Source organism: Orcinus orca, chromosome 2 (assembly GCF_937001465.1).
Source record: "Orcinus orca chromosome 2, mOrcOrc1.1, whole genome shotgun sequence".
Classification (NCBI taxonomy): Eukaryota; Metazoa; Chordata; class Mammalia; order Artiodactyla; family Delphinidae; genus Orcinus; species Orcinus orca.
The window spans coordinates 118,794,018-118,818,039 of NC_064560.1; the positions used below are offsets into that span (position 1 = coordinate 118,794,018).

Here is a 24,022-nt window from a genome sequence, read left to right on the forward strand (position 1 = left end):
GGATTTTAAACTGGAACCTAATCTAGATACATTCCCTAGCCTTAAGGAAAAGCAAACTGGCAACATCTGCCCAGAGGATTCAAATGGCTATGGACCATTTACTGCTATGTGTCTCCACCTCTTTTCTTTCTTTGAATGGGAGAGTTTCTTGCAGTTATCCTGTCTCTGATTCATCACTGTATTTGGGGTGCATGGGAGGCAGATAACTTGTCCTTTTAGTTCTAGAGTTACAACCAGATGTGACATAGGTAATAAGATCCTGGGTTTAGAGCCTGATGCCTTGATTGGATGAATCTTATGGGGTGTAACAGTGAAGGGCTGAGTGAAGTTTGTGTGTGGGGGAAATGTAATAATTGTAACCAAGAGGGTAGCCTGTGGTAGGTTTCATTATTATTGCCAATTTTTCACCCTACCCCTGAGTCTAAACCCATTGTCATAGGACTTTGCAGTTCTTCCTGCTAGAGGCAGAGTGTATCCCCCATCCCACTGATTCCGACCTCGGCCATGTGTCTTGCTTTGACCGTTTGGATGTTAGCAGATGTCAAGTGATCAGGGACTAGAAATGTTCTAGCGAGGTTGGGCTTGCTTTTTCACTTTTGTCATTGCCCTGGATAGCCTACTGGTCCCAGAATAATGTAACGTGTGTGAGGCAAGCTTGACCTGAACTCACAGTCTGGAACCAAACCCAGCTAAGCCTAGCCAAGATTAGCCAAACTATAATGAACCCAACAATGTATGATATGTAAATGATTGCTTTTTGCTGTAATCCACTGATTTGTGGATTTTTAAAAAGAAGTATTACCGTGGCACTACTTGACTAAAATATTCTTTTGCTGCACAGAAAAATAAATTTGAGACAGTTTAAAGATCTAAATATAAAATGAAAAAAAATTTAAATATCTAAGCAAAAATAAAGGAAAAAATTCTAAGGATGTCTTGAAGAATAAACCAAAAGCCCAGAAATTATTGATTAATTTTCCTACATTTAATTTTAAAAATCTGTTTAACAAAACACATCAAATATTAAGATAAATTACAAGGCACAGACTGGGAGAAGATATTTGAAATGCTTATTGCTTGTGCTCATCAAAATATTATTGTCCAGAATATATATAGGAATAGGACAGTAAGGAAAAGTTACAAAGACAATAGGAAAATGGACAAATAATATGAATATTCACAGAAGAATAAATCCAATAGTCACATGGAAAGATGTTAAATCTCACTGGTAGTCAAGGAAATATAAAATAAAATGACAATGAGGCATCGTTTCATATTTATTAGATTGGCAAAATTAAGCCAAAATTAGACAATACTAAATCTTGGTGAAAATGTGGAATGATGGACTCATATAATTATGGTGGGACTGTAAATGGACACATCTACTTTGGAGAATATTTGATATTGTCTAGTGAGAACTGAATTCAACATAATTCCCTGTCCTGGTGTTGAACAACACTGGTACCAAACATACTTTTCTGTCCCTGTATTAGACAAGTCTGACAGGCATAGTTTTCTGTCTCTTTGTTAAGAAATACTTAGCTACTTGCTCCAGGACATATTTTCTCCTGGAAGTTAAGACCATGAAGCTACAAAAGTAACTTATGTATCAAGGCTAATACCTTGCTCATCAAGGCTTACTTCAAGAGACTTGCCTCGTGGTACCTACCAATTCAAAGCTACTATGTCACAAACTCTGCCCAATCCAAATTAGTCCCCTGCAATGCAAGACATATGTGAAAATCACCTAGCCCAGGTCCTAAACCCATGCAAATACCATCTTCTAATTTCTCCATTTGGGGGCATGATTAAGACTCTGCCATGATAGTGGTTCTTCCAGAATACAGTAGGCCTAAGAAACTTAGCTTTCCTTGATCAACGGTGCTTTTTTCTTTTGGGGGGGGGGTGTATTTCACGGGAGCTGATACTAGTAAAGTTGAAGATTCTTATGGTATATCACTCAGGATTTCCATCTTCACATAAAAAACCTAAAGCAGTATAATTCAAATCATGCGTTTAGACTGATTAGTGAAATGAAAAATCAGTTTGGGGAATCACAACCCACATTTGCTTTTCTCAGAATAGGATAGATCATACAGGTATGGACAAAAATGGAATGGAATGGAACAAAATAAAATAGAATGAAGAGTAAATAGTAAAAATTAGTAAAATAATAAAAGGCTGGTCTGTGAAACTGGTTTCAGTATCATCTAAGTGTATGTTTGTACATGGGTACATATATGTATTATGCACTGCCTTAAATTAACCCTTTCATATGTATACAAGAAAACCTGTATTTGTTTATTGCACAAAAAAACTAGAAACAACCTCAATGATCATCAAAATATAGATAATAAATATTTATGTAGTAAATATTATACAGAAGTTAACATGAATGAACTAGAGTTATATATATCAACACAAATAAACCTGAAAAACCTGTTGAGTGCAAAGCAATTTATACAATACATACATAATTATAAATAAGAAAACTATACTAAATATTGCTTGAGAATACAGTAATCCAGACAATATGATGCCAAAGTATAAAAATTGGGAAAATCAACATAAAATTCAGGGCAGTGGTATTCTCTGCAAAGAGTGGGAGTGAGAGACTGAGGAAGCAGAGCATTGAGAGGGGGTAGTGAGAGGGAGTGAGAAAGGGAAGAAGGGAAAGATATCAAGGGGGGATAAACAGGGGGTCTTGAGTGTCTTTGTATTTTGATTTCTTAAAAAAAATCTGAGACAAATACGGCAACATGTTAAAACCTGATAAAGCTTGGTATGGGTAACAGCAACAAAAATAGTAGCTCACTTAGAGTTTGCTATGGTCCAGACACTGTTCTAAGCACGTTACTTTTTATTTGCAAAGCTACTCATTAAATCTTTACCTTGTACTTTTCAGTGTGGTGGAACTACTTCACAGTTTTAAAAATAAAAGCAGGGACAAAATATTAACATATGAAATCTAAGTGGTGGGTATATGAATGTTCATTATGCTATTTCCTGTAACTTTCTGTATGGCTGAAATCTTTCATTAAAAAGCATGTATTTAAAAAATCAGTTGTTAATACAGGACCGATAGTTAATCCTTAATGAGAGACCATATGATATAGGGAATGCACTGAAGTGTTTACAGTGGCCTATGCACACATCTCTAAGGACTGTTCTTTTTCTCACCAGAGTTCCATGAAAATGTTCACTGTCATTTTGTAAAGAACCAGACTGGTTATCTCTAGAGTACAGAGATAGCTGTACTCTCTTCAGAGGGAACACAGGAAGTTGCATGAGAGCCATACTTGGCCAGCCTGTGCCATTCAGCCCTCCCTTTCTTCCTCCTCTCCTGCAAATAACTGAAAGGAACACCCAGAAATGGTGACAGAGATGGGCTTAAAGTTCCCACGCCTTCTTTGAGAAAAGGGCTGGATCTAAAGAAAACAGACATTAGTAATACCACACCGTGTCGGCTGTGGAGGGGGACGGGGGCGTGGGGAAGAAAAGTGCTTCAGAGTAAAGCTTCATTTGCACAGACCTTTTTGTGGTCTTTATGTCTGGAATGTCTTCACCAATCTGTGGCTTAGATCTCAACTGGTTTTATTAAGAGCTGGAAGCAGTCAACATCAAAATCCTTCATAATCTTCTGATGAGTTAGAACTCGACACCCAGCTCTCTGAGCGGGACGTGTAGCCTCTCTTTGAGTGGTTGTTTGTGCTGGCACTAGAGGCAGCTTGGCTCCACTAAGGATGAGCCTCCAGTTGGACCATTGTTTCACAGAACTGGCTGGTTGTTTGATGAAACTGGCTGAACTAACCTCTTGCTTTGATATCGTGGAAATAGAGTCCAGTTCTCTTCCCAGCCAAGAAGTTGGCTAAAAGCCCAGCTTTAGATACAAAATTGGAGACGTGGATCCAACTCTTTAAGACTCTAAGCAACATCTTGTGCCTCTTGGTCTTTCTTTTAAATGAGTAAGGATTTTATTTTTTAAGAAAGGATGAAAATAATAAATGGGTTTTTAAAAATGGTTTTAAAAGCCCATACTTGAAAGTATAATGTAGGGCTCAATTCACCATAAATCTGAAGTATTTAATAGTAATAAAAATAGTAATGCTAGTAGTAATACGAATAGCCTTTATGAACTGGTTTCTATGTGCCAAGTATTCTTTCATTTTCCAAACACAAACTTATCCTTATAACAACCCTATGAAATAGGTAACTAGTTCTCCCATTTTATAACTGAGGAACTGAGTTCTGGAGAAATTAAATAATTTGCTCCAGATAGCAAAATCAGTGGTGGAGCATGTGGGGCTTAGAGATGATGTAATTCAACCCCCTCCTTTTACATAGGAGGGAACTGGAGGTCTAAGCAGGATGTCAACATGAGGAAATCCACTTGAGTCCATTGAAATTACATTCTTCTCCATAGAGAGAAGGGGATACATGCCTAGGCCTCCAGCCCAGCTAAGTCGACACTGGGTTCACACCGTTGCCTCTAGATGAGAAAACTTAGGACCAGAGAGGCCAAGTAACTTGCTCACGATCTGGCATTTAGTAAATTGCAGAGCTGAGGTATAAGAGTTCATCTAAGTCTTTCTCTAGACTCTTAGCCTGATTTTCTTCTCTGTGAATTTGGATTTCTCCATCAATTTTTTTCTCTGATTTTAACTTGCTTTATTCTCCATGTTTTTCAGTTTTCACTAGAAATAGGTTTACACTCATATCCAGCCTCTTTTATTTATTTATTTATTTATGTATTTATTTATGTATTTATTTATTTATTTGCGGTACGCGGGCCTCTCACTGTTGTGGCCGCTCCCGTTGCGGAGCACAGGCTCCGGACGCGCAGGCTCAGCGGCCATGGCTCACGGGCCCAGCCGCTCCGCGGCATGTGGGATCTTCCCGGACCGGGGCACGAACCCATGTCCCCTGCATCGGCAGGCGGACTCTCAACCACTGCGCCACCAGGGAAGCCCGGAAGTGGAATGTTTTTGTCAAAAAATGTATATAATATTTTAATACAAATCGATAAACTTCATAATGTTTATAACAACTGCTATCCCATTCAAGTGTATTAGTGAATTCAGTTCCTCATGGCAAAATATACACAATGTGATTTACCGATATAATAGATCAAAATAGCACCTTATTTTACTTTGCCTCTCTATAATTATGAGTGAGGTTAAATTCATTTTGTGTACTTCTTAGCTTCCTGATTTACTCAATACATTTCCCTTTTTTAACAAAGTTTTGCTGATTTCCTATTGGCATGTTTGTGTTTATAAGTTTTTTTTTTTAACATAGGAGTTACTATCTCTTTGATAAAATGATGAATGATTAGTCCAGGCTTCTCATTGGTGAGATGGAACCTATATGGATTGGCTAAAACTTTTGAGAAAGCCTCCAAGCATTGCCTGAAGAGAGCCTAAGTATCTAGGGAGGCCCACAGACCCCTCTTTAGTAAGTGTCCAAGACCTGCCCCTAAATAGCCCTGGTTGTAGCCACTGGACTGGGATTTTTGATTACCTGATGCTGACTCTGAGTAACTTGATGTATCTGCTTCAAAGGAAATTTTTATGCATCAGTGTCAGAGTTCCTTTTTGTTTTAGGGCAGGCAAGCCTCCAGAAGAGTTTTATGACCATTTCTCCTTATTAGTTAAAAAATATCTAAATGACAAATATACATGGAAGACTTTGATCTGAGACTCCCTTTTTTACTAAGAGGATAATCCTCACTCATCCCACATTTCTTTGACAGCTACGAGGAAAAACATAAAGTTGTGCATGACCAGACTGTCCACAAGAAAGACCTATGTCAAACTCACCAATGAACATTTTCAACATGTTTCTGAACCAAAATGTTCTTGGACTCTTCTCCTAGATTGAGGCTATCTATAAGGAATGAGATTGAACTTACCTACAATTGGAAGAGGAAAAACTACTTCTCCTTGTCCTCTTTTTCTTATAGGAAGAAGAAATTAATTAAGGAATTCAAGGTCACTTGCCTCTCCAACCTTTGCTCTCTCACCCTCTCATCTGTGTCACCTCAAAAAACACTCCTAAGGGCTTCCCTGGTGGCGCACTGGTTGAGAGTCCGCCTGCCGATGCAGGGGACACAGGTTCGTGCCCCGGTCCGGGAGGATCCCACATGCCACGGAGCGGCTGGGCCCGTGAGCCGTGGCCGCCGAGCCTGCGCGTCCAGAGCCTGTGCTCTGCAACGGGAGAGGCCATAGCAGTGAGAGGCCCACGTACCGCAAAAACAAACAAACAAAAAAACATTCATAAATAGATAATTGGGAAAGGATGTCTGTGTTGAGAATTGTAACTAACAAGTAATTACCAATCCCTCTAACTCAGCACTGCACTTTATTGAAGCTGCTTTCATCCCCTTCATTGATTGATTCCACACATTGACTTGAATTTATTTTCAATCACCCCCCTCCCCGTCCCCCCATAGCTTCTTTATGTTATGTTAGATTCAGAGAATATCCATGACGGTGATGCCTGCTTCCTTCTCCAAGTTATTGACCTGCCAGAGCATCACCTCCTGAGAATTAGTGACCTACTAATCCTATTCTGGGTTTATTTTAGAAAACCAAGCATAGCATATCTGGATCCTCATCGTCCAGGAAGTGCCCCAGACTTCAAATGAAACTTCTAAAAGTGTTTTCACAGAGTCGTTATTGTAATGGAACAGAATGAAAAGAATAAAACTTCCTTTTTCCCTCGGTTCATGAAAGTCAAAACCAGAAACAAGTTAAATGGCCTGTGACTCACTATGAGTTCTGATTGCCTGCTTCTGTTTCTGCTCACAATCTTTGCCTGGGAGAGAGAGGCTGCCACATTTACTATGTGGTCAACCGGAGATGCACACATACTGGGAAGGGTGTCTAAAAATTGATCTTCTCTTGGTTGTCTGAGGCTTTGGGGTTTCATATGATCCTTCTATCACTGTGAGGACCCGAGGAGAGAGATTAGCCTGGTTCTCTTTCTTCTCACCATCAGGGTCTCAGGGGAACATAAATCAACCCACCCATGAGCACCAAGACACAGGCTACCTGGTTCAGCTCTGACAGTCACACCCTGGCTGGTCTCACCTGTGAATGAAGTAAATATCTACATCATGTGACTGTGGGAGTATTGAGCCCACCCCTCCCCCAATATCGTCCTTGACTAATAAGTGATTCCTGAAACTCAACCCTCAGAGCTTTCCTTTTGCTGTTTAAGGTTACGATTACTATGCAAATAACTCTTGGACAGAAAGGAAGATGGGGAGTGGAAGGAACTAACATGTGAAGGCCTACTTTGTGCCAGGACCTGTTTGGAGCCCATTAGAATCTATATTTGCCACTTATTTCATTCTTACCTCTCAGGTAGGTCCTGTCTTTTTTCTAGAGTGGAGGTAATTTAATCTTAAGGACCCTCAATGAGTAAATGGTGCCTCAAGGATTTGAACCCAAACCTCTCTGATTCTGGAGTCCTTGGTATTTAGGAGAAATACACATAAAGCTGCTGTCAGTCATTCATAGTTTTATACTGATTTGGGGAGAAATTAGCAGTGCTTATGACTGGGAGAGTGTGAGAAATAGATTAATATTTGCTAAAAGCACTATCGAGAGTAACTGAAAACACCTCTTCGCTCCCTTGCAATGTTGCTGTGGAGCCTGGGTGGTGCTTTCTTCCCTCCAGGGCTCACATCTCCTGTGCTACCTGCTGCCTCATCCAAGTAAGGCTGTGCCGGGGGGGAAAAACTCATTATGTGAAAAAAGCAATGTCAAGCAAGAGCCTCTCTTTCCCAGTCTGCCCCAAGTGATGTCAGTGATATATAGGAGTTTAGTAAATGAGGCAAGAATCTGTGACAGAATAAACAGCCTACAGCCTGCCACTGTGTCACCGGCATTTGACAGCTTAACCAACCAACCATCTGTAGATTAGGAGACCAGAAAGGTGTCAGGAGAGACTTGGAAAGTGCCTCAGACATTTACATTTGTGTCACTCTTTAGGTATGTTTTGAAGTTTGAAATAACAGATGTGGTTAGTTCCTTTGATGGGGAGAACCCTGGACTTGGAAGGAGAGACCAGTGTGACAGTGTCGTCCCTGCCACTCATCAGCACTGCAGGGTAGAGGCTGAGGCTGTGATCTCAGGCAAAGTCCCAGCCTCCTCTAGACCCCACGGGGTGCTCAGAGGGTGCCACACCTCAGAGTTTGTCTTGATTAGAGGTAAGGAAGCTAGACTTTCATAGTCCCCAAACAGTCAGTCCTAGGCTAAGGGCTTTCAAGGAGCTGCTAAAAAAGAGAACAGATCCAAATCTGGGCTCTATCACTTACTAGAGTTGTTTCTATGGGGGAATTTTACCTAATCTCTTAGTTTCCCCATCTCTGATCATGGTAGGATAATTAGGCTCAAAGGAGAAAATAAAAGCAAATGTTTGTCCACTTCCTCGGCAGACTTATATGTACTCAGAATTGGTATTCTCAGACTTGGTTTCCCTGCTCTGAAGTATCAGTCATAAAAATTGAAATTGACAGCTCAATAATACCATACATGGTCAGGTCAATTTTATTATTCCTTCCAGTTTTGATATCCTATGAAGTCACAGCCTTGCCTACAATTCCTAATGTCTAAACAGTGCTATTGAGAGAGGCTGAGAGACATTTATATAGGACTGGAAGTGAAAGCAAATTGATCCCCTTAGGCTACATCTAGCAGAGCTCTGGCAAAGGCCTTTATAATCCCCGACCAGCCTGGGGCGTCTATTTTCTATGAATAAAAGTAATGGTACATGATTTTTCCCTAAACCCCTATCAAATAGTCAGGTCTTGGAATCCATCATGAACCACAGAAGGGAGATGCTCAACATAGTGAGCGAAGTATACAGTGATCTCTTCTTCTCATTTGGTCCCTTATTTATTTTAAGGAGAATAACTGCTTCTGGAAGCATATTTGGATGGAAGTTCATTTAAGGATGACAATAGCAGTGATGAGGCCAGTGCTGAATAGCCAGGATTTAGGATAGGGCTGACTGTATATCCATGCCGTGAGCCCGGCAACTAAGGAAATAAGATGAGGAAATAGAAACGGCCCTCGGTTAGAAGGATGTCTAATAGCCACTGGGTCTGCATCAAAAGGTCCTACAGAGTGTCTGCAAAAACAGAAGTGCAAATGAGAACTTTTAATACTGGAATAAAACTTACCAAATGTGGGAGAAACTCAAGTCTGAGGAAATAATTGTGTCCTTGCTCATGATGGGCACAGCTTTGGGAATTTGATGCTACAGATGACCGCTTAGAACAGACCAGTTACAATGGCAAAGAGGAAGCCTGGAGGGCAGTTTAAGTAGCTCTCATCTCTCCCGAGAGCAGAGGTGGGAGACCCACCATGGTTGTGCAGAGAGGATGGCTGTCCTAAAGGCTTGTTAAATAACTGAGCTTTACCTTCAATCTATAGGGTATGAGGTTCAAGGACATTGCCCATTTAACAGGGCTCAGTATGACAGAGCAAACTGGGTATTTTCATAGACTTTTTTTTTATCCCACTAGCACCTGAGGTAGGTACTAGTGGATCAGGGGGAATATTGCTTATCTAGGAGCATTGAGTTCACCAGTGTGATTGAAACAAAGGTGGGAAAATAACCGTTTAGAAATGTAGAGATAGCGATTTGGAAAATATTCCAAATGATGCCAGACTAAGGATCTGTGCTTTATCTTAATGGGGAGCCTCTAAGGACTTTGGGGATGGGAATTGGAATGAAGAAAGGAAATTAATCTGACTCTGGTACATAAAATCATTTAGAAGGGAGGGGAGGCTGAGGTTAAGAAGACTGGTTAGGAAAAAGTTTTGGTCATTGAGGCTGAGGGTACCTTGTTGGGTGGAAGGAAAAATGGAGACACATAGCATGCTGAATGGGGCAGGGGAGGGATTAGCCTGGGTGCTCGTGTCTAGCTGAGAAGCTACAGAAATAGCGGGTGAGACTAGCTTCTCACCTCTATGGAGGTACCTGCAGTAAAGATCATGGATTCCACAACCACCTGAGGGAAGCAGACCACGGGCCAAGGTGAACAAGTCTCCTCAGTAACAGGACAGAATTTCATGTTGTGATTACTAGACACAGCCTGGAGAGGCCACTGGCTCTGCTAACCCTGGCTGCCCTCAAGGAGATAAACACTCCTGGCCAGGACCAGCCCATCCTCATGATTCCTGGAGAAGCTGAAGATGTAAAAATCTCCCCATTTCCCCATAGTACCGTAACCCCTACCCCTAGAAAGATCCAGTTTCCTACGTGCCACCTCCTTTGCTTCCATACTTCTGGGGGAGAAACTTCCCCTTTACATTTAACCACTTCTAGAATCCCCGCTCTCTGAGAGGTGGCAACAGCAGGACTGTCACCAGGGCTCAGAGAATTCATACCACCGAAATCAGGCAAATGAGTTAATATTTATTCCAGACTTATGATCAATGACAATGTATAAAGCATTTTTAATTCATAAGTAATGTGTGGAAAAGGGTAAAGCTGTCTGAAGTAACTTCGTATGTTTTCACAACTTTTTCATATTTAAAAGTAAAATAGGGATCTGTAGCCAAAGCATCCATTAATAGAAATAAAAACAGTAATGAGAAGTTAAAGGAAGTGCTTAGCATAATTCCTGGTTCATGGTAAAAGACGTGGTACCCTGTTAATCATGATGTGGAGTGATTGCATGAAATCCAAGAGAAAAGGTCTAACCCCTGTTAGGGATACAGGACTGGCACTCAGCAGAGAATTGGGGGTTGAAATGATGATTTAAAAGTCATTTGCACAGAGGGGATAGTAGAAATTGTGAATGAAGCTTTCCACGCTTTCCTGGAACTTATACGTGTGTTAAGAAAGTAGAGGCCTCAAACTTAATTCCTGGGGATGTGGAAGAAGTGGAGCAAGTAGATACAGGCTCAGAGCTGTTAGAAAGGAGGAAGATCCAGGACAATGTGGGGTCGTAGAAATTTAAGGAGAAAAGGAAGGCAAAGACCTCATTGACTGAGAAACATAAGAGGCTAGAGAGGCCTCAGGAGAGCAGTTTAAGAGGACTGCATTCAATTAATCCTGACTTTTAATGGTGGGCACTGGGAGCTATGGCTTCATGTGCTTAGAGCTAGTGAATCCAGAGCTCCCAGCCCACCATACTTCTGCCATTGTTTAATCTTGTGTTTCCTGGGCCCTAGATCCAAAACCGTAAAATGTGTAGTATTTATTTAGTATTAGACCATGTTCTGAGAATGCTTTTTCTGGAGCTGTTTTGAGACCACAGAATTGAAAAAGTTCTTGAGATGAAATGCTAGCCCTGTACCCAGGTTGGCCTGTCATCCTTTCCATTTAAAGCCACTGGTAATATGGTTGCAAGATGTATTTTGCCCATTTTTTTAAAAGCCATTTTCTACTTTCTACTTTCCAACCACCAAAATATGCTGGGAGTTTCATAATTGTTTGTCTCTTTGGAACTTTAGAAAATATTGTTTTTATAATAGAAATAGCATTTCTTTAATTTTTTTCTTTTTTTAGTCGCCAAAGGCTGCCATACCAAACCACAGACTTGGCTCATTATATTTCCAATTCTAGCTTGTGCTAGAATTTCTGGCAAATGAGTGTCATAGGACTGCCCAAAATATTTCTGAGGAGGTTTATCTCAGAGGCTAGTCAGATGAAAGACTAGAAAATTTAAATGGACTTAAATGAATTCATGCAGGTTAAGCATTTAGAATAGGGTCTTGCACATGGTAAGCATATATAAATGCTGGTTATTATTATTATTAGGACATTCTAAGATGATGTATTATCAGACGCCGGAATGGACCAAGAAAGATCATCTGTTCTTATGATAGGATAAGTGTTCCCTAAGGATCCAAAACAAATGATTATTAGAGTTTAGAAGACTTCCAAGGAGCTGTTAAAAGACGACTGCACCATGGGTGATAGTTTTGTTAAGAGGTTGACCAGTTGTCAGTTGTGTACACTTAACTACCAAATGTATCATGGAGTGGGAAGTGAAGGAGTTTGCGGTTATCCAAAGTTGTAGAATCCACATACTTTGAAAGTAGTCCAACCATAATAGAAGTGTAAAGGTGCTTGGAATTAGCATAGGAAGAAAATATTGAGATGCTGAAAAGAGCATGATGTTCAGGCATTTAGAAGTTGTCAAACATGTGGAGAAAGATTAAGTGAGCCCCTATTCAGGGTTCTATCTGTTTCCCTTCACTTACTTGCTTTCAGGGTCTCTAAGTTCTCTTGCAGTAGGGCAATGTGATTGGAACATTTATTAATAAATGATCTGGTTTCGGGCTTCCCTGGTGGCGCAGTGGTTGAGAGTCCGCCTGCCGATGCAGGGGACACGGGTTCGTGCCCCGGTCCGGGAAGATCCCACATGCCGCGGAGCGGCTGGGCCCGTGAGCCATGGCCGCTGAGCCTGCGCGTCCGGAGCCTGTGCTCCGCAACGGGAGAGGCCACAACAGTAAGAGGCTCGCGTACCGCAAAAAAAAAAAAAAAAAAAAAAGATCTGGTTTCTGCAGATCAGTGAGTAAATAATTGAACAACTATTTATACAAGCATTTGCTCTGAGACATGTGAAAATCACTATAATAGAAGTCTTTGTGTCAATAATAAACTTCTCTATCATTCAGATTGTTGCTAAAGATAGAAAGAATGTATCACAGACTATGAGATAAAGGGAGGACAGAAGGTACTCCCCAAATTTACATGCTAACAATGTCCAATCTAACCAATGAAAGAATATGTCTAAGAGTCTTGGAAGAGAGCTGGGAAGACCGGATAAATTTTGAGTCAAGACGAAGAGAATAGGGGAAGAACAGATGGGATGTTTTGGAGTTAGTGAAACTTGCCTGCAGACTCGCTATAGACCAATACATGACTTAGACTCTAAAAAATTCATGAGAAAATAAACATGTCCTCCAGCAAACCTAGTCCACCCTTTGCCCAGAATCCCAGCAGCCTCAAAGAGCCCATTCCCAGGCTAGAATCCCACAAAATAAATAACCAGTCTGGTGGGGAATGGTCATAGCCCATCCCTTTGGAAAAAACCCTAACCCCCATTATCCCCATCAGTCATCCTAAATGGAGAGTAAAGATTTTTTTTTAAAAAGAAAGTTGTGGACATATTTTCAGACTTGCCATGTACAGAGGTAAGACCGTCCAAAGAGCCCTAGGGACAAGACAAGGAAAACAGTGTTTAATGAAGAAGAATATTCATGTGAGAAATTTGGAAGATGAGGTTGTAGAAGTAGGTCAGGACCTAATTATAGAGGACCTTGAGAGCTTAGAAATGAAAGCTCAGAGTTTCTCCTCTTGGCATGGGAAGGGAGTGAAAGATTTATGAGCTAGAGGGAGGGGGATAAAATATTAAAAGATATATTTCAGAAAGACTACTCCTCTGGTTGGTAGTGGGGAGGGTGGACCACAGTGGGTAGGACAACTCAAGACCAGAAAAGAGAAAACAAATTGATGTTACTATCATGTGTCACGCACAGGGGCCTGGATATCATGGAACTGTGGGATTAGAAACAGGAGAGGCCGTCTTAAAGTAAAATCACATGGGTGTTTTTCATTATTTTTTTTCACTTTTTATTATGGAAATGATTCAATCATACATAACAATAGAGAAAATAGTACAATGACTTCCCAGGTATCTAATATCCAACTTCAACAGTTATCAATATTTTGCTAATCTTGTTTCGTTTATCTCCTCCTACAACTATTTTTACATGTGTTTGACCTTTTTCTTTTGAAATAGTTTCAGACTTACAGAAAAATTGCAAAAATAATACCAAAAATTTCCATATACCCTTCCACCAAATTTCCCAAATGTTAACGTTTTGCCACGTTTACTTTAATTTCCTCTCCCTCTCTCCCTTCCTCCTTTCCTCACTCCTTCTCTCCCTCTCTCCTCCCCTCTTTGTCTCCCTCTCTCTCTCTCTCTCTCTCTCTCTCTCTCTTTCATATTGGTGCTACAATTGTCCCAGATTTGGTTAGTGGGAGCCCCTGCAAGCTGGATCCTATGTTCTCCTGATGTTCTTCCATCATTCTTTGAGTACTTCTTCTTTTTTAGCACAATACACTATTCCCTGCTCATGTTATACTTTCCATGCCACAAGCCTGGAATCAAACATTTCTCAAGGACTCTATTCCTTTTAGTGAAGAATGATATTTAGAAAACAAAATATGACCATTAGGTATACTTATTGTTTTTGCTGCTATGCCCTCTCAGCAGATATAGCTACAAATCTATGTATATCTATTTCTATATATAAAATTATGGGTTCATAATGGTAACTCCAATTCCAATCCAATGCCACAGGGTTCTTTCCAGCCTTACCCCTTTCACAATTGTAGTTTCATTTCCCAACAGTGAGAACACTGACTCTTATCCACAATATAGACAAAATGATGCTTTTACGAATTATCTATATGACTTTATAGAATAATCCTGAATTTACCCATAGCTCTCTCTCTTTGACCTCGTATACTTAGTCTCAGCAGGGAAGAGGAGGAAAGATGCCCACAGCAAGCAACAGTTTGACGTATACATTCCTCCACATTTCTAAACACAAAGGCAAACACAGGGTGAAATGATGTTTCCAGGGCAGTTAAGGACTGGAAACCTCACATCTGTCCTTAGATGGGAGTTTATTTTCTCAGACTAAGTCCAGGCTTTACATTCCAGCCGCTCGCCTTTCCGTGGCAAATGGATATGGAGAAGTCTGCCACCAGCCGTTGATGGAAGAAACAGCTTTCCTTAGAGGGGAGAAGCCATGGAGGTGGTTGGATGTCCTCTCCACTTCCCCCATCTTCTCCCCATCCTGCCAATACAGCATGCACACATGTACATGCAAATGAAGGGAAAAGGACTCTCATTCGTTGCTAGGAGATTCAACTGGGAGCAAGAAAATCTCCCTTAAGTAAATTCTTTAGCCAAAGTTTTCCTTTAGGTGATGATTTGCATGAACATTAATTCAAGCATGATTATCTTGATTATTTGTGAGTTGTTGCCTGTGTCGATTCGTTCAGTTTCCTGAAAACTGGATGAGTAAGCACATGACCTCGATGAGGGGACTACCACTTTATTTCGGTATGTTTGCCTGTAGTGACTTATCTTCATTTCTTAAACAGTGCTTACTAAACACTTTTTATGTGTCAGACACTGTGTTAGGTGCTTGAAATATAGACATGGATAGTCCACCAGAAAGAGAAGTCTAATCACCAGGAACAGAAGTAGGACCTATTTCCCCTAGGGGTAAACCATATCTGGTGGCCTTAAAATAGCTATCTGAAATGGTATGATTTAGATGATTCTTAGCTTTCTCTAATCCTTAACTAGCCACCTGACGTCTCTTATGATGCCACTGTTAGTGCTTCTTTTGATTCCTTCCTAAAGACTTTGCATTCCTATAGAATTTTATATTACAATATAAGTACTTTTCCCTGGCAGGATATTTGTCTTAAATGTTTTATACAGATAATGTATTAATGAGATCAGTTAGCAGTTAACTTAGAGTGAGGTCTTATGAGTAGGAACACATAAGAAATGGAGGTCCATTAGAAGGAGAAGGCAGAGGATCCTAGCAAACACCAGTACCAGTTTCATAGTTTCCTTTCTACAAGACCCCAGGTCAGCTGAGAACTACAGTTGATACCACTAAAAATATTTTCTAGGGCTTCCCTGGTGGTGCAGTGGTTGAGAATCCGCCTGCCGATGAAGGGGACACGGGTTCGTGCCCCGGTCCGGGAAGATCCCACATGCCGCGGAGCGGCTGGGCCCGTGAGCCATGGCCGCTGAGCCTGCGCGTCCGGAGCCTGTGCTCCGCAATGGGAGAGGCCGCAACAGTGAGAGGCCCGCGTACCGCAAAAAAATATATATATTTTCTATAACCCAAAATATGTGCTTTGTTTTGTCACCCCATGAAAAAAGAAATACGAAGAGTCTAGTCAACTGCTGTGAAATGAAAACTGATCCCAAACTTAGATCCAGGTAATATCCCACATATAATTTTAAGTGGATTGCTTATCTTATACTTTTATACTTTCAAATAATTTTCATTTGAAAAGTATGTTCAAATATTTATTTTATAATAAACCTGTATCACTCTGATTTCATAGTAGAGTGGGAGGGACCATTAAAAAGGGGGATCCCTACTGTCACACTGTGTGTTAGTGACATAAACACAGTGTGGCTAGCTTAAGGTAAAGGTATAAACTCACGGAGCTGAAAAGGATACAGGGGTATCTCTGATGGGCGACAATTCTTCATTGCTATCTCAGGTTTCTGCATGTCTTGTAAGCGGTGGCAGTGAGCGTCTTTTTGCTGGACTTTTTCAAGGATGTTTGTATAGTGAGGAGCTAGTGTCTCACTCTGAAACAAAGGGCAAGCAGGCTTACTCCCCACTATAAAAGGTCTGAGTTCCCTAAGCTCAGGGTTTCTCTTCCATAATGCAACTCACTGTGTGTGCAAGTGTTACTTTGTCCTCTTCACATCACCAAATGGGAAATGGAACTCGAGGAATGAGTACAAGGAAATGCTGATATTCCAGCTGCTGTTGTGAGTGTGACTAATAGTCCTTTGTCTCTGAACCAAGAGGTTCATGCCTTCTACTTAGCAACCATGAGACTATGGCAGGCCAAATTGTTAGCTTGCAAAGGGGGTAAAATTTCAGATCTTTCACAGTTCTTATAAACTCAAAGAATCAAATTAAAGACTAACTACTAGAACTAGGGTCTCAAATTTATCCCCTCCATGTCCACCTTTCTCTCCATATCTGCTATGGGCTAATTGCTTATATCTCCCCCAAATTCATATGTTAAGACCTAATTCTGAATATGAGGATATTTGAAGATGGGATTTAGGCAATTAGGTCATGAGGGCAGAGCCCTTATGACTGGGATTAGTCCCTTATAAAAAAGGCTCAAGAGAGCTCCCTTGCCCTTCTGCCATATGAGGACACAATAAAAATGGCTGTCTATGAACCAGGAAACAAACAACCCCCTGCCAGACACCAGATCTGCTGGCACCTTGATTTTGCACTTCCCAGCTTCCAAAACTGTGAGGAATAAATTTCTATTGCTTATAAGCTCCTCTGTCTATGGTATTCTGTTATAGCAGCCTGAATGGCAATACCTCATCCATTTCTGCCTATTCCTATTCTGCTTTAGTCTATAGACAGAGAAGCAAGACAGCTTTCGTCTTTGCCAAATCTGTTCTCTGAACTCCACAGCCCTGGGCTGTTGACCTTCAGTTGTTCCCAGGGAAGAACTCTGATTAGCCTAATTTGTATCATGGTTCCCTTGGACCAATATTTATTTAACAGATATGATATACTCCGTAAGAATATAGTTCTGGAAATCATGTTCTTGAATATGAAAATTCTTATGAATATATTTCTCTTTAAAACTGAACAAATTAATGAAGAAAATATTAATATAAATTATTCATATTCAAAACTTTATGCTTATTAATATATCTTTGTATGCCACTCAATTTGCCCCCTCTCTCCACCCTTCAGTATTCAACTATAACATAGATCTGGGAACAGAGACTAGAGCAATATTCCTTAAGCGTCAATTAGGAAGGTAAAATAAACCTGACTTACCATAAGGAAATAGAAGAAAAGTAAACTGAGTGATATTGTCATTTGGAAAGCTGATCGTTGGTAAATAGCTTTTAGATAAAATTACCTAGAGCCCTCCTTCCCACCCCTGCTTTGACCTCCACTAATACTCACATTTCTTCCTTTCGCTCCTTTATTTCTATAGGTCTATCTCCCTGATAAGCTCTTGAGAGAATAGAGACCATTCCTTATTTTTCACACATAGTTAAGTAAAAGCTTTTAATGTCCACAATAAAGAAGCTCACCAGCCTCTTCTCCTGGGGTAAGCAGGATGCCTTAAAAAGGAACACAGCAAGACAAAAAGATTCCCCAAATTCTGTTACATATTATTCAAAACAGTTACTTTCCTGTAACTAGAAAAATAATTTCATAAGTTCCAAAGTTTTGAGTAGATTTTATTTTCCTGTTCATTAATTCCCAGTTTCAAGACTTCTCAAACGTAGCTCAATTAAACCAATTAGAATAAAGTTTCCTATTAAATTTCCGGAAGATCATTGAGGTCTCATTAAAATAAACCCTATAACCTCTATTTGGAAACATTCTCCTTTGCTCATGTGCCTTCTCCTGCCTGTTTTCTTTTTTCAAATCTTTAGTTCAAATATTGAAATTCTTAACGAGTCTTGTTTTTATCTGACTCCTTATGCTTATTGTCGCCCTTTTGTCTTTGCTAAGAGGGAAGAGAGACCAAGATCCTGAGCTGAAGCCTCAGGGCAGAGATGAAGGAGCCAGTCTGTCTTCTGTAGAGTCAGTGAATCATGGTGCAGTCATAGATCTCCTGGGGCTTAAACCCATTGGCAGCCCAGCTGAGGAAAAGAATCTCAGCTTCTGTAGCAGGTAGGGCTAGCCAACAGGATGGCAATGGATTAATTTCATTGGCCTTGGTCTGTTTTTCTTTAGTGGATACCTACAAGACGTACGTGTGTGTGTGTATATCTCCTTAAACCTGTTTTCAAATTATGATAAAGCTGATGATTTTACAAACCCTGATGACACTAGAGTGACCTCAGGCATCAATATCTGTCATCTTAACTGTCTCCTGACTGCTGTGAACCTCAGACTTGCCTATGTAGTACATAACTCTAATAATGTGAGCTTCTTCCAGGAGTGTTTATATCTGCCACATTAGAATGATCATGGATTGCATTAAATCAGCCATATAGATCCAAGTCAATAAGCGGCACTTGGAATTGATTCTAAGAGTAATTCCCATACTTAACCCAAACCACATGTCCTTACAATATAATCTAGTGTGTGGGGGTAGTGCAGGATAATCCAGAGAGAATATCCTTCTGACTCTCTCATTAGACATCTGAAAAGCTTCTGTTAATGACACACACATTCATGGAAGTATTTTGACTGTTCTTTTTTTTTTTTGAGGGTTATGTTTTTTTGTTCTTTGTTTTTTAAACATTTTATTGGAGTATAATTGCTTTACAATGGTTTGTTAGTTTCTGCTTTATAACAAAGTGAATCAGTTATACATATACATGTATCCCCATAACTCTTCCCCCTTGCGTCTCCCTCCCACCCTCCCTATCCCACTCCTCTAGGTGGTCACAGAGGACCGAGCTGATCTCCCTGTGCTATGCGACTGCTCCCCACTAGCTAGCTATTTTATGTTTGGTAGTGTATATATGTCCATGCCACTCTCTCACTTTGTCACAGCTTACCCTTCCCCCACCCCATATCCTCAAGTCCATTCTCTAGTAGGTCTGTGTCTTTATTCCCATCTTGCCCCTAGGCTTTTCATGACCTATTTTTTTTGTTTCTTTCTTAGACTCCATATATATGTGTTAGCATACGGTATTTGTCTTTCTCTTTCTGGCCTACTTCACTCTGTATGACAGACCCTAGGTCCATCCACCTCACTACAAATAACTTAATTTCGTTTCATTTTATGGCTGAGTAATTCCATTGTATATATGTGCCACGTCTTCTTTATCCATTCATCTGTTGATAGACACTTAGGTTGCTATCATGTCCTGACTATTGTAAATAGAGCTGCAGTGAACGTTTTGGTACATGACCCTTTTTGAATTATGGTTTTCTCAAGGTATATGCCCAGTAGTGGGATTGCTGGGTCGTATGGTAGTTCTACTTTTAGTTTTTTAAGGAACCTCCATACTGTCCTCCATAGTGGCTGTATCAATTCACATTCCCACCAATAGTGCAAGAGTGTTCCCTTTTCTCCACACCCTCTCCAGCATTTATTGTTTGTAGATTTTTTGATGATGACCATTCTGACCGGTGTGAGATGATATCTCATTGTAGTTCTGATTTGCATTTCTCTAATGATTAATGATGTTGAGCATTCTTTCATTGTTTGTTGGCAATCTTTATATCTACTTCCGAGAAATGTCTATTTAGGTCTTCTGCCCATTTTTGAATTGGGTTGTTCGTTTTTTTTGGTATTGAGCTGCATGAGCTGCTTGTAAATTTTGGAAATTAATCCTTTGTAAGTTGCTTCATTTGAAAATATTTTCTCCCATTCTGAGGGTTGTGTTTTCATCTTGTTTATGGTTTCCTTTGCTGTGCAAAAGCTTTTAAGTTTCATCAGGTTGCATTTGTTTATTTTTGTTTTTCTTTCCATTTCTCTAGGAGGTGGGTCAAAAAGGATCTTGCTGTGATTGATGTCATAGAGTGTTCTGCCTATATTCTCCTCTAAGAGTTTGATAGTTTCTGGCCTTACATTTAGGTCTTTAATCCATTTTCAGTTTATTTTTGTGTATAGTGTTAGGGAGTGTTCTAGTTTCATTCTTTTACATGTAGCTGTCCAGTTTTCCCAGCACCACTTATTGAAGAGGCTGTCTTTTCTCCACTGTATATTCTTCACTCCTTTATCAAAAATAAGGTGACCATATGTGTGTGGGTTTATCTCTGGGCTTTCTATACTGTTCCATTGATCTATATTTCTGTTTTTGTGCCAGTACCATACTGTCTTGATGACTGTAGCTTTGTAGTATAGTCTGAAGTCAGTGAGGCTGATTCCTCCAGCTCCGTTTTTTGTTCTCAAGATTGCTTTGGCTATTCGGGGTCTTTTGTGTTTCCATACAAATTGTGAAATGTTTTGTTCTGGTTCTGTGAATAATGCCAGTGGTAGTTTGATAGGGATTGCATTGAATTTGTAGATTGCTTTGGGTAGTAGAATCATTTTCACAATGTGGATTCTTCCAATCCAAGAACATGGTATATCTCTCCATCTATTTGTATCATCTTTAATTTCTTTCATCGGTGTCTTATAATTTTCTGCATACAGGTCTTTTGTCTCCTTAGGTAGGCTTATACCTAGATATTTTATTCTTTTTGTTGCAATGGTAAATGGGAGGGTTTTCTTAATTTCCCTTTCAGATTTTTCATCATTAGTGTATAGGAATGCAAGAGATTTCTGTGCATTAATTTTATATCCTGCTACACTACCAGATTCATTGATTAGCTCTAGCAGTTTTCAGGTAGCATCTTTATGATTCTCTACGTAAAGTATCATGTCATCTGCAAACAGTAACAGCTTTACTTCTTCTTTTCCGATTTGGATTCCTTTAATTTCTTTTTCTTCTCTGATTGCTGTGCCTGAAACTTCCAAAACTATGTTGAATAATAGTGATGAGAGTGGGCAACCTTGTCTTCTTCCTGATCTTAGTGGAAATGGTTTCAGTTTTTCACCATTGAGGATGATGTTGGCTGTGGGTTTGTCATATATGGTCTTAATTATGTTGAGGAAATTTCCCTCTATGACTACTTTCTGGTGGGTTTTTATCATAAATTGGTGTTGAATTTTGTCAAAGCTTTCTCTGCATCTATTGAGATGATCATATGCTTTTTCTCCTTCAATTTGTTAATATGGTGTATCACATTGATTGATCTGCGTGTATTGAAGAATCCTTGCATTCCCGGGATAAACCCCACTTGATGATGGTGTAAGATCCTTTTATTGTGCTGTTGGATTCTGTTTGCTAGTATTTTGTTGAGGATTTTTGCATCTATGTTCACCAGTGATTTTGGCCTATAGTTTTCTTTTTTTGTGACATCTTTGTCTGGTTTTGGTATCAGGGTGATGGTGGCCTCGTAGAATGAGTTTGGGAGTTTTCCTCCCTCTGCTATATTTTGTAAGAGTTTGACAAGGATGGGTGTTAGCTCTTCTGTAAATGTTTGATAGAATTCGCCAGTGAAGCCGTCTGGTCCTGGGCTTTTCTTTGTTGGAAGATTTTTAATCACAGTTTCAATTTCAGTGCTTGTGATTGGTCTGTTCCTATTTTCTATTTCTTCCTGGTTCAGTCTCAGAAGGTTGTGCACTTTTAAGAATTTGTCCATTTCTTCCAGGTTGTCCATTTTATTGGCATAGAGTTGCTTGCAGTAATCTCTCATGATCCTTTGTATTTCTGCAGTGTCAATTGTTACTTCTCCTTTTTCATTACTAACCCTATTGATTTGAGTCTTCTCCCTTTTTTTCTTGATGAGTCTGGCTAATGGTTTATCATTTTGTTTATCTACTCAAAGACCAGCTTTCAGTTTTATTGATCTTTGCTATTGTTTCCTTCATTTCTTTTTGATTTTTTTCTGATCTGATCTGTATGATTTCTTTCCTTCTGCTAACTTTGAGGTTATTTTGTTCTTTCTCTAATTGCTCTAGGTGTAAGGTTAGGTGGTTTATTTGAGATGTTTCTTGTTTCTTAAGGTAGGATTGAAGTGCTAAAAACTTCCCTCTTAGAACTGCTTTTGCTGTGTCCCATAGCTTTTGGCTCATCGTGTTTTCATTGTCATTTGTTTATAGGTATGTTTTGATTTCCTCTTTGATTTCTTCAGTGATCTCTTGGTGATTAAGTAGCATATTGTTTAGCCTCCATGTGTTTGTATTTTTTCCAGATTTTTTCCTGTAATTGATATCTAGTCTCCTAGTGTTGTGGTTGGAAAAGATACTTGATATGATTTCAATTTTCTTAAATTTACCAAGGCTTGATTTGTGACCCAAGATATGATCTATCCTGGAGAATGTTCCTTGAGCACTTGAGAAGAATGTGTATTTTGTTGTTTTTGGATGGAATATCCTATAAATATCAATTAAGTCCATTGTGTTTAATATATCATTTAAAGCTTGTGTTTCCTTATTTATTTTCATTTTGGATAATCTGTCCATTGGTGAAAGTGGGGTGTTAAAATCCCCTACTATGATTGTGTACTGTTGACTTCCCCTTTTATGGCTGTTAGTATTTGCCTTATGTATTGAGGTGCTCCTATGTTGAGTGCATAAATATTTATATTTGTCATATCTTCTTCTTGGATTGATCCCTTGATCATTATGTAGTGTCCTTTTTTGTCTCTTGTAATAGTCTTTTTTTTTAAGTCTATTTTGTCTGATATGAGGATTGCTACTCCAGCTTTCTTTTGATTTCATTTGCATGGAATATCTTTTTCCATCCCCTCACTTTCAGTCTGTATGTGTCCCTATTTCTGAAGTAGGTCTCTTGTAGACAGCATATATACAGGCCTTGTTTTTGTATCCATTCAGCCAGTCTGTGTCTTTTGGTTGGAACATTTAATCCAGCTACATTTAAGGTAATTATCGATATGTATGTTCCTATTACCATTTTCTTAATTATTTTGGGTTTGTTATTATAGGTCTTTTCCTCCTCTTTTTTTTCCTGCCTAGAGAAGTTCCTTTAGCATTTGTTGTAAAGCTGGTTTGGTGGTGCTGAATTCTCTTAGCTTTTGCTTGACTGTAAAGATTTTAATTTCTCCGACAAATCTGAATGAGATCCTTGCTGGGTAGAGTAATCTCAGTTGTAGGTTTTTCCCTTTCATCACTTTAAAAATGTCCTGTCACTCCCTTCTGGCTTGCAGAGTTTCTGCTGAAAGATCACCCGATAACATTATGGGGGTTCCCTTGCATGTTATTTGCTGTTTTTCCCTTGCTGCTTTTAATATTTTTTCTTTGTATTTAATTTGTGAAAGTTCGATTAATATGTGTCTTGGCATGTTTCTCCTTGGATTTATCCTGTGTGGGACTCTCTATGCTTCCTGGACTTGATTAACTATTTCCTTTCCCATATTAGGGAAGTTTTCAACTATAATCTGTTCAAATATTTTCTCAGTCCCTTTCTTTTTCTCTTCTTCTTCTGGAACCCCTATAATTCGAATGCTGGTGCATTTAATGTTGTCCCAGAGGTCTCTGAGACTGTCCACAGTTCTTTTCATTCTTTTTTCTTTATTCTGCTCTGCAGTAGTTATTTCCACTATTTTGTCTTCCAGGTCACTTATCCGTTCTTCTGCCTCAGTTATTCTGCTATTGAACCCTTTTTGAGAATTTTTAATTTCATTTATTGTGTTCATCCTTGTTTGTTTGCTCTTTAGTTCTTCTAGGTCCTTGTTAAACGTTTCTTGTATTTTCT

General features: G+C 39.6%; 1 long non-coding RNA gene across 1 annotated transcript in view; it reads left to right on the plus strand.

Annotated features, from left to right (window-relative positions):
* Positions 1-20,644, plus strand: part of LOC125963696 (uncharacterized) — a 492,822-nt gene extending 472,178 nt beyond the window's left edge. Inside the window, exon 3 of the long non-coding RNA XR_007476054.1 lies at positions 20,491-20,644. This is a non-coding gene — a long non-coding RNA (uncharacterized LOC125963696). The remainder of the gene's footprint in view (positions 1-20,490) is intronic.
* The last annotated feature ends 3,378 nt before the right edge of the window (positions 20,645-24,022 follow it).